A 16,730-nucleotide genomic window follows, 5' to 3' on the forward strand; every position below is an offset into this window, starting at 1 on the left:
ATATCCCCTGCAATCTTGGCGACACTGATTGAATTACTGGAGTGAGAATAATACCAATGCTTCCAACATGCAGAAGCTTTTTCTGTCCCTTCCAAAAACCAGACAACAGTAGCAGCCATTACATTCAGATTGGATACTGCAAACCTAAGCAGCACCCACAGCAAATATGATTCATGCTTAATTTTATATGGCATATTTGTCAGATATGTACTTGATTAGTTCAATTTCAACATTGATGCAACAGAATTGAGTGAGTAGGAAAGATATCAACAAACAATATAAAAATTATTTAAAAACCCAAACGACAAATCAAAAATGCATAAGCAGAACCAATGACCTGTACGCCATATTAGGAAATCATCCTAAATGTCTCTCAAGACAATGTCTTAAATTTCCAAACAGCCTCCTTCAAAAGGTTGATCTCTCTAATCACCCTTTTTCCCCCTTATCCATCTATCTAAAAGTCTGATCGTGTGCTCTTCCGGTTTGCGCGGTCTCCTAATTTGAGGAAGGACATTCTTGCTATTGAGGGAGTGTATTCTCGTGGGTTCACCCGGTTAATTCCCGGGATGGATGTCTGACACATGATGAAAGAATGGATTGATTGTACTTATATTCACTAGAATATAGGATGAGAGGGGATCTCCTGCACTAGGCCTACTCCTGCACCTATTATCTATTGTCTATTGTCTATCGTATAGAAACATATAAATGACATGCTCAATTGGGTTCAGATCAGGTGATTGAATGGCCACTCAAGAATTGACCATTTTTACCTTTGAAAAACTCCTTTGTTGCTTTATCAGTATGTTTGGGATCACTGTCAGTGGCAGATCTGTAGCGCCGCTGATGGTAGGTTTTGTAACAACGCTATGTCTTGTACGTAAATCAGCAACTGCAGTTCCTTGATTCTAAATGAAGCTAATTAATACCTCTATATCTTCAGAAGTATGAAGAGATTCGACATGTCACCAAATTTTCAACTGAACTAGCGTATGGTGAAAGGATACTATGTGATTACACAACAGCCTGGTTCGGAAATTCAAATGTTCAAGAATGAAGGAGGTTGCAGAACGTGGTGGACGTAACCCAGGCCATCACAGGTACAGACAACACCAACATCAAAGGGATTTACAGGAAGCTCTGCCTCAAGCAGGCAGCTAATATCACTAAGATCCGCATGCCCCTGCCCAGGCTTCTGCTTCCAATGCTGCTACCATTGGGAAGAAGATACAGAAGTCTGAGAACCATGACACCCAGTTTTAATCTTGATTCAAGATTCAGAATCTTGAACCTTGATTTTTCTTCCCATCAACTATCAGGTTATTGAACCACCCTCCACAACCCAAACCACAATCCTACCTCAACCCTACAGAACAACTGCATGACAATGGTTGCACTACTTTGCTTTTTGCATCATCATGATCCAATTTACATAATACCCAGTCATTTATAGTATATTTATTGTTGTTAAGTGCAATGTGTCTGTAAATCTATAGAAAGTAAAACATTCACTGCTTCAGTTCATATCTGGAACACATGGCAAACAAACAAATAATTAACATATGATCATAAAATAGAAACCGCCTCCATTACTTGGGAACTATGTATCAAATATGAATTCTGATGCTTGCTGCAGCATTTGTGCTTGTATACTATTGTGTGTATTCATGTTGACGGGATTTTGAAAATGGGTCTCTATGCTTCTGCATGTTTGAGCAACTGCAAGTGCATGTGAGGATTCAAGCCTTTTTTTTCATCGGTTGTTGCGACAATAATCGACCAGACCACTGAGTTACCAAAAACGTACGTTTTTATTGAGTCTTTACATCAGTTCACCCGGCCGTAGACCAGGTAACCCGGCAAAGAGTCGCTACTCCTCTTCTTCAGGCACTACCTTATATACCTTTTTAAACAAAGCTTTCCTTCACCCTTCTAATCTAATTACATTTCTTCCACATATTCCTTTACATCAGTCATCCATTAGCATGATGTCATCGGTCCTCTTCAAATATGGGGTCGTTTTTCACCCTTTGTTTGAGGTTGGTTATCAGCAAAATTGCTTAAAGTTGATCACCTCCAATTATGAAGTTGTTTGTTTTCCATTTGCTAAAATCAGTTCTCTGTGGTTAGTCATTTAATAGAATTAGTGGCATTGGCTGTCTCACATTTTTCCGTAGCAGGATTTAACACAACTCCTCACATGCACAAGTGAGGCCAATGTATTTACTGATGCAAGCATGAATATTTGCCTCTTTTTTTATATTCAAGCAAAATTTATTCTGCACAGCTATTAATCATAAATCAGTTGATTTTTAGATCAGCCATATGCTTCAAACACACAAAATCCAAGTGACAAAGAGCATCCGAAGCAAGCCACTGGGGAAACCACTCTGACAATTTACCTTTAAACAGAATTAAACAGAATTAAACCCAGAGAATTTACACAAAGCTTGGCAGCAGTCACGATGCTTTAATGAGCAATGGAACCTTGCACTGGAGGAATCTTTGATTCTTATGCTAGATCTTGGCTCCCTTGCTATGTAATCTTCAATTTTAAATCCAGCCTCAGAAGCCAGGGCTTCACCCAGGAGACAAGAGATTTTCTCTTTAATTGCCACAGACCTAGAGGAGTAGACTACCTTCCTAGTTGCTGCTCTGATTTTTAAACAGAAACACTTAGTCCCATCATCAGTCAGGATTTGTACGCTTTGCTTAAATCAAGACCAATATCCCTTGCTGGCTCCTCCTGTTCCAATGGGTACAAGGGATTTAGATGAAACTAGGTATTTCAAAGTAATAGAGATTCAGAGTTCTGAATATTAACTTATAATGCCTAAATTTTTTACTTGGAATTACTAAATGTGAGTTTCCAAAATATAGTTATAATAGTTGCATTCTCCATTTAGGCACACAGTGGCAAACACAGACTTACAAATTATTTGTTGCAGTGGAAAATAACAATTGATTGACAAAAGCTGAACTTGCTATTCCAATGAGATTTTTACTGTATTTCTGCTCTAAAAATATTTTACAAAATATTTAAAATGGACACTGGAAAGTTATTTATGACCCATGATTACACCTTTATTTAACAAGTCAAGTTAGAAGGTCAACCTCTATTCAGGGCTGGCCTTAAGCCGATTGGACCGATTGCTCCCAATTGGGGCCCGCGCCCAAGGGGGGTCCGCTCTAATTTTCCGTATTTCGTACGGAAATACGTATTCGTGTTGTTAAATACAGATTTTAAAAAAAACCATTTGTCTTGTTAAAAAAGAACATGGATAAAAACCGCTGCACTGGCCATCAGACAAAAACGATTTGTTAACTATCACTGTTAGCACTTGTTAACAGCCAGTAATTAACACGTAGTTATACAATGTATCATCAATGCATCGATCTTTTAAAAATATTTCTTAAAACTCACTTCATGATTGAGGGCTCCGGACTGCGAGCACGGGCTTCTTCTTGGTGTGCAGGTAAAGTCATTCACCTACCGACCCATGTTGTGTCTCTGTCTTTCGCTCTCTCCCTCCCTCCCTCCCTCTCTCTCGCACACTCTCTCTCCCGCTCCCCATCTCGTCTCTCTCTCGCTCTCTCATTCCCTCTCTCTCACCCCGTCGCCTCGGCATTCCTGGAATCATTAGACGTTTTGCGGTGACGGCTGCATCTGCGGTTCATTTATGTTGGGGGGGGGGGTCCTGGCCCGTGGCGGCTCCTGGTCCGTTCCCTCCGCGGGTGCCGCCTTGCTCGCTGAGTGCCTCCAGCACTGTGTGTTTTTTGTTTGGCTCTGGAGTTGAAGGTGGACACAGGGGGCTGTGGTGGCTCAGCGGGACGGGCAGCGGCTCTGGGAAGAGGGTTGCGATTCTGGTTCTGACCCTTCTTCAGACAATCACAAGTACTCTCACCGACGAGTGTTCAATTCAGTCTGAAGAAGTGTCTTCTCTCCAGAGTCGCTGTGCTGTCTGTCCTGCTGAGTTACTCCAGCTTTATGTCTATCTATCTTCAATTTCAGAGTTAAATAAAATCCCCCCCCCCCTTCCTTCCCAACCTCAGCCTCACGGACCTTAGCGTACCCATAGTTCCTAAAACCCATTTCCATCACTGATTGCAATATATATGTAACCAAATTCCCGGCAATGAAGACGCTATTTTTGACCCAAAAATAAGGCACCAACATGTACCTGCATCTTGGAGGCCGAAGGTTAGGTTGTTAGCCAAGAAAGATAGACTTTGTTATCCCGCAGTACAGCAACATCAAGAACGATCTTGCTGTACTGAGCGATAGCCAAGTCTATCCCTCATTGCTAGCAGCTGATGGGAAGCGGCTGTAAAAGGACAGCTTCACGGGGGGGGGGGGAAGAGTTCCTTTCACAGCGTGTAGGGAGTCTGGCCAGGGGTAAAGTTGCGAGGAGGGCAGGAGCGTTGAGAAGGAGGGGGTCGGATGTCATGCCAGCATCCAGCTCAAGAGCGGGTCAGCGGGCGACGGATAACAGGACAGCTGGCGGTGGAGCTTACTCCATATGTCATTGCAAGTAACCTCAATTGGTCCCTTGTTCGCGCTGACACAGGAGTAAGCTCCACTGCCCGCTGTCCTGTTATCCATCACCCGCTGACCCACTGCACTCTATGATCTTTGCTTTTGAACTGGTCCCCTCAATGTTCAGACGGAGGGCAATGCCAGAGGTGAGCGGGCCGGCAGAAAGCGCTGAGGTCCCGAGAGCCGCTCCCCGGCCACAATGCGGTGGCTCTGCGCCCGGAGCGCCGCGGCAGCGGTGAGTGAGTGGGTTATTGGCATGATCCCCGACCCCCTCCTTCTCAACGCTGCTGCCCTCCCCGCAACTTTACTCCTGGCCAGACTCCCCACACACTGCAAAAGGAACTCTCCCTTCAATTGGTGCTTTGAACTAGTATTGCCATTCAATAAGATCACAACTGATTCAACTTGTCCCGGTGTGCTCCCGTTTTTCCCACCATCTCTCCACCTGCCGTCACCCTCCACCCCCCACCCATTCAGAAAGAAGGAGATTTGGGAGCCTTGGGCAAATTGAATTGTTACTTTCTTTATTTTTATTTTTTATTTTTACGGAGAGAACAATCTGCGCATGCGCGGTTTAAGATTTTTTAGAAGCCGACTGACTGCCTACCCTGAGTAATTACTCGCGGCACGTGCCTGAATATGACTCATTTATAATTATATATTTATAGTTCTATAAAAATTGTTCCCAATTGGGCCCCGCACCTCCTAAGGCCGGCCCTGCCTCTATTGGAAAGTAAGCCAGTAAAGAAAATACCAACAAAATAATCATTACTAAATTGAAAAATATATATTTAAGCAATTAATCCCTTTAGAAATCAATTTGCATCATAAAGCATAATGCCACACCAACAGCAACAAGGCAACAATTGATAGATTATTAGCTATTAAGTAAATCAAGCGATATGGGATTAGTGCAAGAAAGTGATGAAGTAAAAAGATCAGCCCTGGTTTTATTGAATGGTGTTACAAGTACAGAGCCAAAAGTAGTCTACTCCTGCTGTTTCTTATGTTCTTAAAATCAATCTCCACTATTTAACATTTTTATTGGAATTATGCAATCTCACAGCAGAGGAGACTATCGCGTAATGTGCCTATGTTAGCTCTTTGAAGAAGTAATTGCATTAGTTCCATTTCTTCACTGTTAACTGTCTGCCCAGCAGATTTATTTCCTTTCTAGAATTTATCCCAGCCATCTTAAGAAAACTGCACCTACTTCCACCAGTCTCTCAGGGAGTCCATTCCATATCAAATTCACCTAATTTCACCACTTTTATTGTTAGATAGCTTACAATCTGTGTCCTCTGCTGGGAAATATCCCTGTGTTTTTAAAACAGTGAACAGAATTGCATCATTACAGTAACTGTAGCAGGAACAATTCCAGTTCAATGAGGTAGGTTTTCAAATGCACTATATTTTTATTCCAAGACAAGTACACCACTCTGTGTTCAATCAAGGTATTGTAATAGTATCTCGTGATCTATAGTCCCTTCTTCTTCTTGCGTATGGCGTGCACAGCCAAAATTTGTAGGACACCTTGTTCTATTTGATCTTATTTGATTATGCACGTCGGGTTGATTGCATTAGTGGAAACAGGGCGGACCACGTGAAGGTTGCAATCTCCCACCCCCATCTATATAGTCCCTGCATCCGAACAACTGGCAGGTAAAAAAAAAAAAAATCTACCATTGATTTCTCTTGTTTTATTTGCAACTACCCTAGCAGCGAGGAGGAAGAATGTGGAGGATGTAAAATGTCTGCTGCTGGTAAGCATTTGTTAAGTTTCACTCGCGACCACCCAAGCAGCAAATAAAAGGAAGGCAGGCTCTAGCAACCTGGCCATTTTGAAATGACCATTTTGAGAAGAACTGCTTTAAGGTGGAAATGCTGCTGGATGGTGAAGTGGAGGCTTTGGAGAACACCAAGGCTCAGATAGAAGGGACAGCGCAGCATTAAGGTAAAGAAAAGATATGATTCATCTATTTTCATAAGTAAGCTAATTTTTAAAGGGAACAGTAATATCAGTGAATGGAGCGGTATGCTCCTCCTATCAGGTGTAGGAAATCAATGAACAGTCAGGTGTCCCTGACAATTGCTTTTTCTGGAAGTGTATGCAACTGCAGTTCCTCTCAGACCACATGGATCCATTAGAGTGCCAATTGGATTCACTGAGGAGCACTCAGGAGGCAGAAAGTTTAATGGATAGTAGTTTTGGGGAGGTGATCACACCAAAGATTCAGTCAGGTAATTGGGTGCCAAGAGAGGCAAGCAGGAAATACAAGGGGCTACTTTAATTATCCCCCTTTCAAACAATAATATCAGTTGGTGGTGGGGTGAGCCACTCACGAAAATAGCAGCAGACCCTGCAGCAAGATCAATGGCACCATAACTGGATCTGCTGTAAAGCAAGGTAAAGGGCAAAGTCTGGGCGAGCAATATTGAATACCTTTATTGTCATTCAGACCTTATGGTCTGAACGAAATTTCGTGCCTGCAGTCATACATACAATAAAAAACAACAATAAACACAAATTAACATCCACCACAGTGTATCCTCCAAGCACCTCCTCACTGTGGTGGAGGCAAAAATCTTAGGGTTACTGTCTCTTCCCTCCTCTTCTCTCTCTGCGCTGAGGCGATTCCCCACCGGGCGATGGCACAAACAGTGATTAGGAACTCTTTTGTCAGGGGCAATAGTGATAAGGAACCCTTTAGAGGGGTTTCTATGGCTGCAAGCAAGAATCCAAGATGATGTGTTGTCTCCCTGTTGCCATGCGCAAACAAATATCCAAGATTATGTGTTATCTCCCTGTTGCCATGGTTAAGGATGTTTCTGTGGACAGAACATTCTGAAAGAGGATGAGCAGCAGAGGTAGTGCTTCATATTGATACAAATGACAAAAACAAGAAGAGAGATAAGGACCTACAAATAAAATGTAGGCAGTAAGTTAAGAAGCAGGACCTCTGAGATTGTAATTACAGGATTACTCCCCATGCCACAAGTAGTGAGGCAAGCAATACAAATATTGCATATTTAAATGTGCAGCTAAGTAGGAGTGAGCACTTCAGGTACATGGATTACTCTTCCAGGCCAGATGGGATGTATATAAGGGCAATTGTACTTGAACTGGAGAGAAACCAATATCCTGGTGAGGAGGTTTGCTAATGCTACTCAGGAGGGGTTCATACAATTCAATTCAATTCAATTCAATTTATTGTCATTTGAACCCCTTGAGGTCCAAACGAAATGTCGTTTCTGCAGCCATACATTACAAACAAATAGACCCAAGACACAACATAATTTACATAAACATCCATCACATTGCTGTGATGGAAGGCCAAAAAAACGTATCTCTCCACTGCACTCTCCCCCCCCGATGTCAGAGCCAAAGTCAAAACCCCCGGCGGGCGATGGCGAATTGTCCCGCGGCCATTAAAGCCACGCCGGGTGATGCAAGGCCACGCACCGGGTCTTGGTGTTGGGGCCCCGGCGGGCGCTCGCAGTCCCGCGGCCATTCCAAGCCGCGCAGGGCGGTGGTGTAAGGCCCCGCTCCAGGAGCTCTTCAACCCCGCAACTCGGGCGGGAGAAGTCGCCGTTGCGGAAGCCCCGAAAAGCGGTCTCCCTCCAGGGACCCGCGGGCTCCCGGTGCCGCCTTCCGCCAAACCCGCAGTTGCAGCCACCGAATCTCCGGGGGTCGGGTCGCAGCAGCGTCCACCACCGCTCCACCCGCTCTGGACTCGGCCAGCTCCGCGACGGTGAGGTGAGTAGTCGGCACCACAGCCCCCGGTCTTCCTGTTGGAGGCCGCTCCTCGTTGCAGCCCCAACGACAACGGAGACCCGACAAAGAAAAGGTTGGGTCTCCCGTGCAGGGAGAGATTTAAAAGTTACCCCCTCCCCCCCACCCCCCCACACACCACCCCCACCCCCACACACACATACCCCAACAAAAAATAACAAAAACTACATAAAAACATAGACATAAAATAATAAAAACGCAGACGGACTGCAGAGGCCGCTGCTGACGAAAGTCGCGCCGCCCACCGATACTAGCCTGGCAGGCGGGTGGGACCCAAAGTACTAGTGTGGTAGAATGAAAGTTATGGCAGATATATATATTAAAGCAAAGATAGTCACAAAAAGCTGGAGTAACTCCAGCTTTTTGTGCCTATCTTCGGTTTAAACCAACATCTGCAGTTCCTTCCTAGACATGTTAAAGCAAGCAGGTTCAGTGGACAGGGCAGTCAGGGGCAAGTCAGGGAGTGAGGAAGGTCTGATAAACTAAATTGTATTTATTTTAATGGAAGAAGCATGACAGGTAATGTGGATGAACTCCGGGCATGAATTGGTACATGGAACTGGGATATTATAACAATAAAGAAAACATGTTTAAACGAGGGGCAGGACTGGCAGCTCAATGTTCCAGAGTACAAATGCTACAAGCATGATAGAGCCAGAAGAGAGGAGGAGCAACATTTTTTATTCAGAAGAACATCACTGCAGTACTTAGAGAAGATATTCTTTCAGGATCGTCCAGTCTTCTTCTTCGAGTCCGTTGCAATCTCAGATGTCGTTCTGCCAGTATCTGGCGCAGGTCACAGCTGGTCGGGTTGGTTCAGCCAGGTCCTGGGGGCTGCACTGGGGGGCGTCGTCACACTCCAGTAGGTGGGACATTGTCTGTACTGCTCCACAGCTGCATGTGTCTTCTGCCTGGTAGTTCCATGCTTTCATAAGTGCTTTGCACCTCCCCTGCTCCACTCGTAATCTGTTGAGGGTCTTCCAGGTTGGCCATGGGAGGTCGTGCCCGCTGGCGAGGCATTCAGTCGGAGTGATTCCTCTCTCCATCCAGTCGTGGGCTCGTGTGTTGAGCTGGTTCCATTCATCTTTCCAGATGTTGGTCCTTGCTGTTTCTTTGGTTGTCTGGAGAGGTGGGACTGTCTGCAAGAAACTGGCTCTGGATTTCAGTCGGGGTGGAGGTGCTGTGTGTCCGTGCAGGGGGTGCCTGTGAGGCTATATAGGTTAATGAGTGATAGGAGCAGAATTGGGCCATTCGGCTCATCGTCTACTCCGCCATTCAATCACAAATTTAAGTCCTAAATTGGAGACAGGCAAATTTTGGAAGTATTAGATAGGCACTTGTGAAGGGTGATCGGGAATGGCTGTTTGCAAGTAACGGGATTCCTGGCAAGTGCGAGACTTGAAAAAGTGAGATGGGGATAGTGCAGGGATAACATTTTCTTATTAGAGTGAAGGTCAAGATTAGGGAACCCTGGTTGACAAAGGATATTGAGGCACGAGTCAAGAAAAAGTAGTGCGTGTATGTGAAATATAATCAGGTGGGATCAACCAAATCCCTTCAGTATGAAGGTGTAGGAGTACATGTAAGAGGGAATTCAGGAAGGCCACAGGAGATAGGCGACATTTTAGATTAATATTTCTCATTTGCATTTATCATGGAGAATGTCATGCAACCAATGAAAGATGGCGCCTGCCTGTGGCGACATTTTGCCAGCAGCTCAACAGAAGAGAATTATTTATAGTTTCACTCAACTCACCTGGATCAAAGAAACGGCAGAAATCGGCGCCGTAACGGACTAGCTGTTAGTGCACTTGAAAGCACTAGCGATATCACGATCTCCCGCAGCTGCGGGAGCCCCGGCTGTCAACGAACCCTCGATCGCTGGAGAACACCCAACCCGACTGAGGATCACAGGTACAGTACCTGGAAACACCGGGGAGACCTCCGGGGCTGACTGGCAGGATCTTCCAAGAGCAACGGAGCTGGAGCTGCCGACTGTGAGGGAATCCCCGTTCCAGCGCAGGTTAGCAGAAACAGCAAATACAGTAAACACAGTACCTGGAAACAACGGAGAGGCCTCCATTGTGTCTGGAAATGTGACCGACGTGCAGAACTGCAGGTCAGACTGAAGCGCAGGGGACTTCGACGCCCTCTCCTTACCATCCTACTGGTCAATGTACAGTCCCTTGAAAACAAAGTGGAGGACTTAAGGGCAAGGCTGCTTTATCAAAGGGAGCTGAGGGAATGCTCTGTGTTCTGGTTCACAGAGACATGGCTCACCCCCAGCTCCCCAGACTCAGCAGTCCAGCCTGAAAGTTTCTCCATCCATCGCATGGACCGTACATTGGCATCTGGGAAAGGGAGAGGAGGGGGCGTCTGCCTCGTGGTCAACTCTGCATGGTGCTCAGAAGTGGCAGTCCTATACAACTCCTGCTCTCCACACCTGGAACACCTGCCTGTGAAGTGCCATCCCTTCTACCTACTGAGGGAATTCACTTTCGTCATCCTACATCCCACCCCAGGCTGATGTCCATCTGGCACTGGGGGAGCTGCACGCCATGGTCAACAAGCACCGAGGCGTTTACCACCATGGCCAGGGACTTCAACAAAGACAACCTGAAGAAATTGCTCCCTAACTTCCACCAACATGTCTCCTGCAGCACCAGAGGATCAAACACCCTCGACCATTGCTACACGACCATCAAAGACGCCTATCGTTCTATCCCTCGCCCTCACTTCGGTAAATCCGACCATACTGCTGCTTCCTGCCAACAGGCAGCAATTGAAGAGCGCACCCCCAGAGGTGAGGACTGTACAGAGTTGGGAGGGGAGGGGAGGGGAGGGGAGGGGAGGGGGGGGGGGGGGGGGGGGGGGGCAGTGGAACAACTCCAGGACTGTTTGGAGTCTGTAGACTGGGCAATGTTCAGGGACTCGGCAACGGACCTGAATGAATACGCCACAGTCGTTACAGACTTCATAAAGAAATGTGTGGAGGACTACATCCCAACAAAAACCTTCCGAGTGTTTCCTAACCAAAAGCGTTGGATGCTCCATTAGTTCCGCACTCTTCTGAAGTCCAGATCCCAGGCATTTATGCCTGGAGATGCAGAGGTCGACAAGAAATCCAGATATAACCTTGGTAAGACAATCAAAAAGGCCAAAAGAGACTTCTGCTCCAAGCTGGAGGATGAGATCGATGTTCGGCAACTGTGGCAGGGCTTGAATGTCATCACCTCCTACAAGGCGAAATCAGGAGGGAGCTCAATTGTCAGCGAAGCATCATTCCCTGACGAGCTCAATGCGTTTTACGCACGCTTTGATAGGGAGAACACTGATGTGCCTTCCCGAGCCCCCATTCGCCGTGATGGTATTTCAGTCACAGTCATAGAGGCCGACGTTAGAAGATCCTTCAGAGGGGTGAACCCTCGAAAAGCGCCTGGACCTGATGGTATACATCGCCATGTTCTAAAAACCTGTGCGGACAAACTGGCTGGACTTTTTACGGACATTTTCAACCTCTCACTTCTGAGGTCTGAGGTTCCCACCTGCTTTAAAAGGGCATCAATAATACCGGTGCCTAAGAAGAGCAAGGTGACGTGCCTCAATGACTATATACCAGTGGCACTAATGTCTGTGGTGATGAAGTGCTTTTGTTAATTCTGGCCAAATTGGAGAGGCCAGGACACTAAAATTGAGTAAAGGCTTCTGGGCTGCTTGGCCATTTGGTCAATTTAAATGTGCCTTCTGCAGAAATGGGACAAGCTGTAGAATGGTGCCAGTTTGTCTGGAGCCTAGCTAAGAGCTGCAGGAAGAGAATGGAACATTTGCAGATTCTGACAATTAGGTATTAATTGCATGAAAAGTATTGGATGAATGCAAACCGGACATACACATTGTAAATATTGTTGCAAAGCTTTACTTTGCTAGATGTTGATTGGATTAAGTGTTGAGCCTTGTCTGGGTTTCCTGACTATCAAGGCACATGTTGCATAATTCATCTCTGTTAAGTTCCATCCAGAAACTTTGTCAGATACATTGTATTAGTCACTGTATTATTGGGTTTGGGAAATGTCTATCATGTACTGTGTTAATCGATATCTGTTATTGGACTGTATAGAAACCACCCCCATGTGGTTCGGCCCCTCAAGGTTCGGGGACCTATAAAAAGCCGCTCCCACGAGGTCCTGTGTCGATCTTCTGGGAGAGCGCTTAGGACTGCGTGACCTTCTAGAGTGTCTCTGCTTGAACAAGGCTAAGAGGGCTTGGCCAGGCAGATACTAGGATCGAACCCGCGGTAGTTAGGTATAGTAGTGGGAACTGTTATTGTGTTTTTCTAAAGTAAAGTTTAGATCCGCAAGTGCTTGACAGTGATCTGTGACTGGAACTGGACTGGGGGGAAGCTTAGGACAAGCTATTTACACTTTTGAGAGGCTGATTATGGCGCATATCAACTCCTACCTCGACAAGAACCTCGACCCACTACAGTTCGCTTACTGTCACAACAGATCAACGGTGGATGCGATCTCACTGGCTCTCCACTACGCTCTGGACCACTTGGACAACAAAAACTCATATGTTAGGCTGTTATTCAATGAATACAGCTCGGCGTTTAACACCATCATCCCCTCCGAGTTGGTTACCATGCTCTCAGATCTGTCTCTGCGCATCTCTCTACCATTGGATCCTCGACTTCCTCATCCGCAGACCACAGTCTGTCCGTATTGGTGGAAATCTGTCATCCTCGATAACAATCAGTACGGGAGCACCTCAAGGCTGCGTGCTCAGTCCCCTGCTGTACTCACTCTATCCTCATGACTGTGTAGCTGGACTAGTGCGAACTCCATCATCAAGTTCGCCGACGACACCACTGTTGTGGGACGAATCACTGATGGTGATGAGTCAGAGTATAAAAGTGAGATCGCCCAATTGACCAAATGGTGCCAGCACAATAACCTGGCTTTCAACACCAGCAAAACCAAGGAACTGATTGTGGACTTTGGAAGGTGTAGGATAGGGACCCACAATCCCGCTTATATCAACAGATGGCGGAAAGGGTCAAGAACTTCAAATTCTTGGACGTGCATATCTCCAAAGATCTTTCCTGGTCCCAGCACACTGATGCAATTATGAAGAAAGCACATCAGCGCCTCTACTTCCTGAGAAGATTACGGAGAGTCGGTAGGTCAAAGAGGACTCTCTCGAACTTCTGCAGAATGGTGCCAGTTTGTCTAGACCCTAGATAAGAGCTTCAGGAAGAGAATGGAACATCTGCAGATTCTGACATTTAGGTGTAAATTGCATGAAACGGATTGGATGAATGAGGGGGAGGGGGGGAGGGGGGGGGAGAGAAGGGGAGGGGGGGGCGTGTGGGGGAGGGGAGTGTGAGCCGCTGACTCCCCGCGAGCTGCTCAACACACTGCGCCCCTTCAGCTTTTTATTTTCCTCGCCGTGTTATTGACAGTGGGTGCCGGAAGGGGTGGTTTTTATGATTTTTAAACCTTCATAACTTTTGTACTATTTCACCGATCGGAACAAAACTTATTTGACTTGTAGCAGAGGAGAGTGGCGAGTAAGGTGATGACAAATTGTAACGCTATGGGGGATCGTTTTTTGCGCAAATTTTATTACAATGCAGACCGGAAGTGGTCAAGGATAGACAGACAGACCTAGGGGGCGCTGTCCTGTGCATGGCTGCCCAGCCAGCAGCTGTCTGTCTTGTCATATTTTAATTTTAGTTAGTTAAAGTGTTTTGTTTGGAGGTCTAGACTTTTTTATGTGGGTGGGGGGGGGAAGGGGGAAACTACCTTTCAGGGTCCCTACCTGGTCGGAGAGGCAGCTTTTCTCCGGGCTGCAGCTTCGACCCGTCCTCGCGGCCTACCAGCGGGCCTGGAGCGGCATTTCCTGTCGGGGACCGCCCAGAACCCCGGCTACGGCGGCGGCACAGCGCTGGAGCGCTATCGCGAAGCGGGCGATGTCTTGCCCGGGTCGCCGCGCTGGAGCTCAAGTGAGCTGAAGAACGCTGAGGAAAACATCGCGGAGCTGCGGGACTGTGGAGCGACCAGCTGCGGCGCTGAACTTTACACCGGGAGCCTGGGATCTCTAGATGAGATCGCCAGTTGTGGAGCTCCAACCGGTGCGGCCTTGTTGGCTTCGGAAGCCGCGGCCTCTAGTACGGAAGCGGCCGTTCCAGAGTTCCCAAGCCGCTGAGAGGACTCTCCCGACGCCGGAGCAACATCACCCGGCGAGAACGGCCTGGAACATCGGGCCTCCGTAGAGGCAACTGTGGAGGCCTCAATAGGCCCGACTATGGGTAAACTGGGGTTGGGGACTGGACTTTGTGCCTTCCCTCATAATGGGAACCATTGTGGGGGGATGTTCTTTATGTTTAAAACTCTTATTAATGTTATGTCTGTATTCCTTTTTTATGTGCTGCAAAATGACAAGAAGCATTTCACTTCACTACACCTAGGTGTATGTGAATGTGACCAATAAAATACCTTTGATACAAGGTACAAACAAGTGGGACGAGCCTATTTAAGCAACTCAGTCAGCAAAGATAAGTTGGTCAAAGGGTCTGTTTCTGTGCTGCACAGCTCTATAATTTTAATTATATTTGCTCTATCACCTCCTGCGTGGAGTAACTCAGCGGAAGAGACGGCATCTCTGGAGAGAAGGAATGGGTGACGTTTCAGGGCCTTCTTCTGACTGGAGATGGGTCTGAAGAAGTGTCTCAACCCGAAATGTCACTCATTCTTTCTCTCCAGAAATGCTGTCTCTTCCGCTGAGTTCCCAAAGCAATTCACTGTCAATTATTTTTGAGATCTTATTGTGTTTAAGTAGGCAAACCCTGCAAAGAAGTTAGGCCAAGATAGTTCTGCACTGTGTGTGGTTGCATCTTTCAGGTGAGACGTAAACAGAGACTCTGTCTGCTCTCTGAGATACAAATGATCCTGGGATGTCACTCAAAAGAGCTGACAAAATGTAGTGGTCCTGAACCATTAACTGAAGAGTCACACAGCATGGAAACAGGCAATTTCAGCCCAACTTATACTTGCTGACCTTGATGCCCTGTCTAAGCTAGTCCCATTTGCCCGCATTTAGCCCATAATCCTCTAAATCGTTCCTTTGGTTCCGTCTTCACTAAGGAAGACATAAATAATCTGCCGGAAATAGCAGGGGACCGCGGGTCAAAGGAGATGGAGGAACTGAGTGAAATCCAGGTGAGCCGGGAAGTGGTGTTAGGTAAATTGAATGGATTAAAGGCCGATAAATCCACAGGGCCAGATAGGCTGCATCCCAGAGTACTTAAGGAAGTACCTCCAGAAATAGTGGATGCATTAGTGATAATTTTTCAAAACTCTTTAGATTCTGGAGTAGTTCCTGAGGATTGGAGGGTAGCTAATGTAACCTCACTTTTTAAAAAGGGAGGGAGAGAGAAAACGGGGAATTACAGACCAGTTAGTCTAACATCGGTAGTGGGGAAACTGCTAGAGTAAGTTATTAAAGATGGGAAAGCAGCACATTTGAAAAACGGTGAAATCATTGGACAAAGTCAGCATGGATTTACAAAAGGTAAATCATGTCTGACGAATCTTATACAATTTTTCGAGGATGTAACTAGTAGAGTGGATAGGGGAGAACCAGTGGATGTGTTATATCTGGACTTTCAGAAGGCTTTTGACAAGGTCCCACATAAGAAATTAGTATACAAACTTAAAGCACATGGTATTGGGGGTTCAGTATTGATGTGGATAGAGAACTGGCTGGCAAACAGGAAGCAAAAAGTAGGAGTAAACGGGTCCTTTTCAGAATGGCAGGCAGTGACTAGTGGGGTACCGCAAGGCTCAGTGCTGGGATCCCAGCTACTTACAATATATATTAATGATTTGGACGAGGGAATTGAATGCAACATCTCCAAGTTTGCGGATGACACTAAGCTGGGGGGCAGTGTTAGCTGTGAGGAGGATGCTAGGAGGCTGCAAGGTGACTTGGATAGGCTGGGTGAGTGGGCAAATGCATGGCAGATGCAGTATAATGTGGATAAATGTGAGGTTATCCACTTTGGTGGCAAAAACAGGAAAGCAGACTTATATCTAAATGGTGGCCAATTAGGAAAAGGGGAGATGCAACGAGACCTGGGTGTCATGGTACACCAGTCATTGAAAGTAGGCATGCAGGTGCAGCAGGCAGTGAAGAAAGCAAATGGTATGTTAGCATTCATAGCAAAAGGATTTGAGTATAGGAGAAGGGAGGTTCTACTGCAGTTGTACAGGGTCTTGGTGAGACCACACCTGGAGTATTGCGTACAGTTTTGGTCTCCAAATCTGAGGAAGGACAATATTGCCATAGAGGGAGGGCAGAGAAGGTTTACCAGACTGATTCCTGGGATGTCAGGAC

The 16,730-nt window shown here is 46.3% G+C and overlaps 1 protein-coding gene across 1 annotated transcript in view; it reads right to left on the reverse strand.

The window, feature by feature from the left end:
• nudcd1 (NudC domain containing 1) overlaps window positions 1-16,730 on the reverse strand; it is a 119,055-nt gene that overhangs the window by 101,206 nt on the left and 1,119 nt on the right. The window lies entirely within an intron of this gene.

The sequence above is a fragment of the Amblyraja radiata genome, chromosome 4 (assembly GCF_010909765.2).
Source record: "Amblyraja radiata isolate CabotCenter1 chromosome 4, sAmbRad1.1.pri, whole genome shotgun sequence".
Classification (NCBI taxonomy): Eukaryota; Metazoa; Chordata; class Chondrichthyes; order Rajiformes; family Rajidae; genus Amblyraja; species Amblyraja radiata.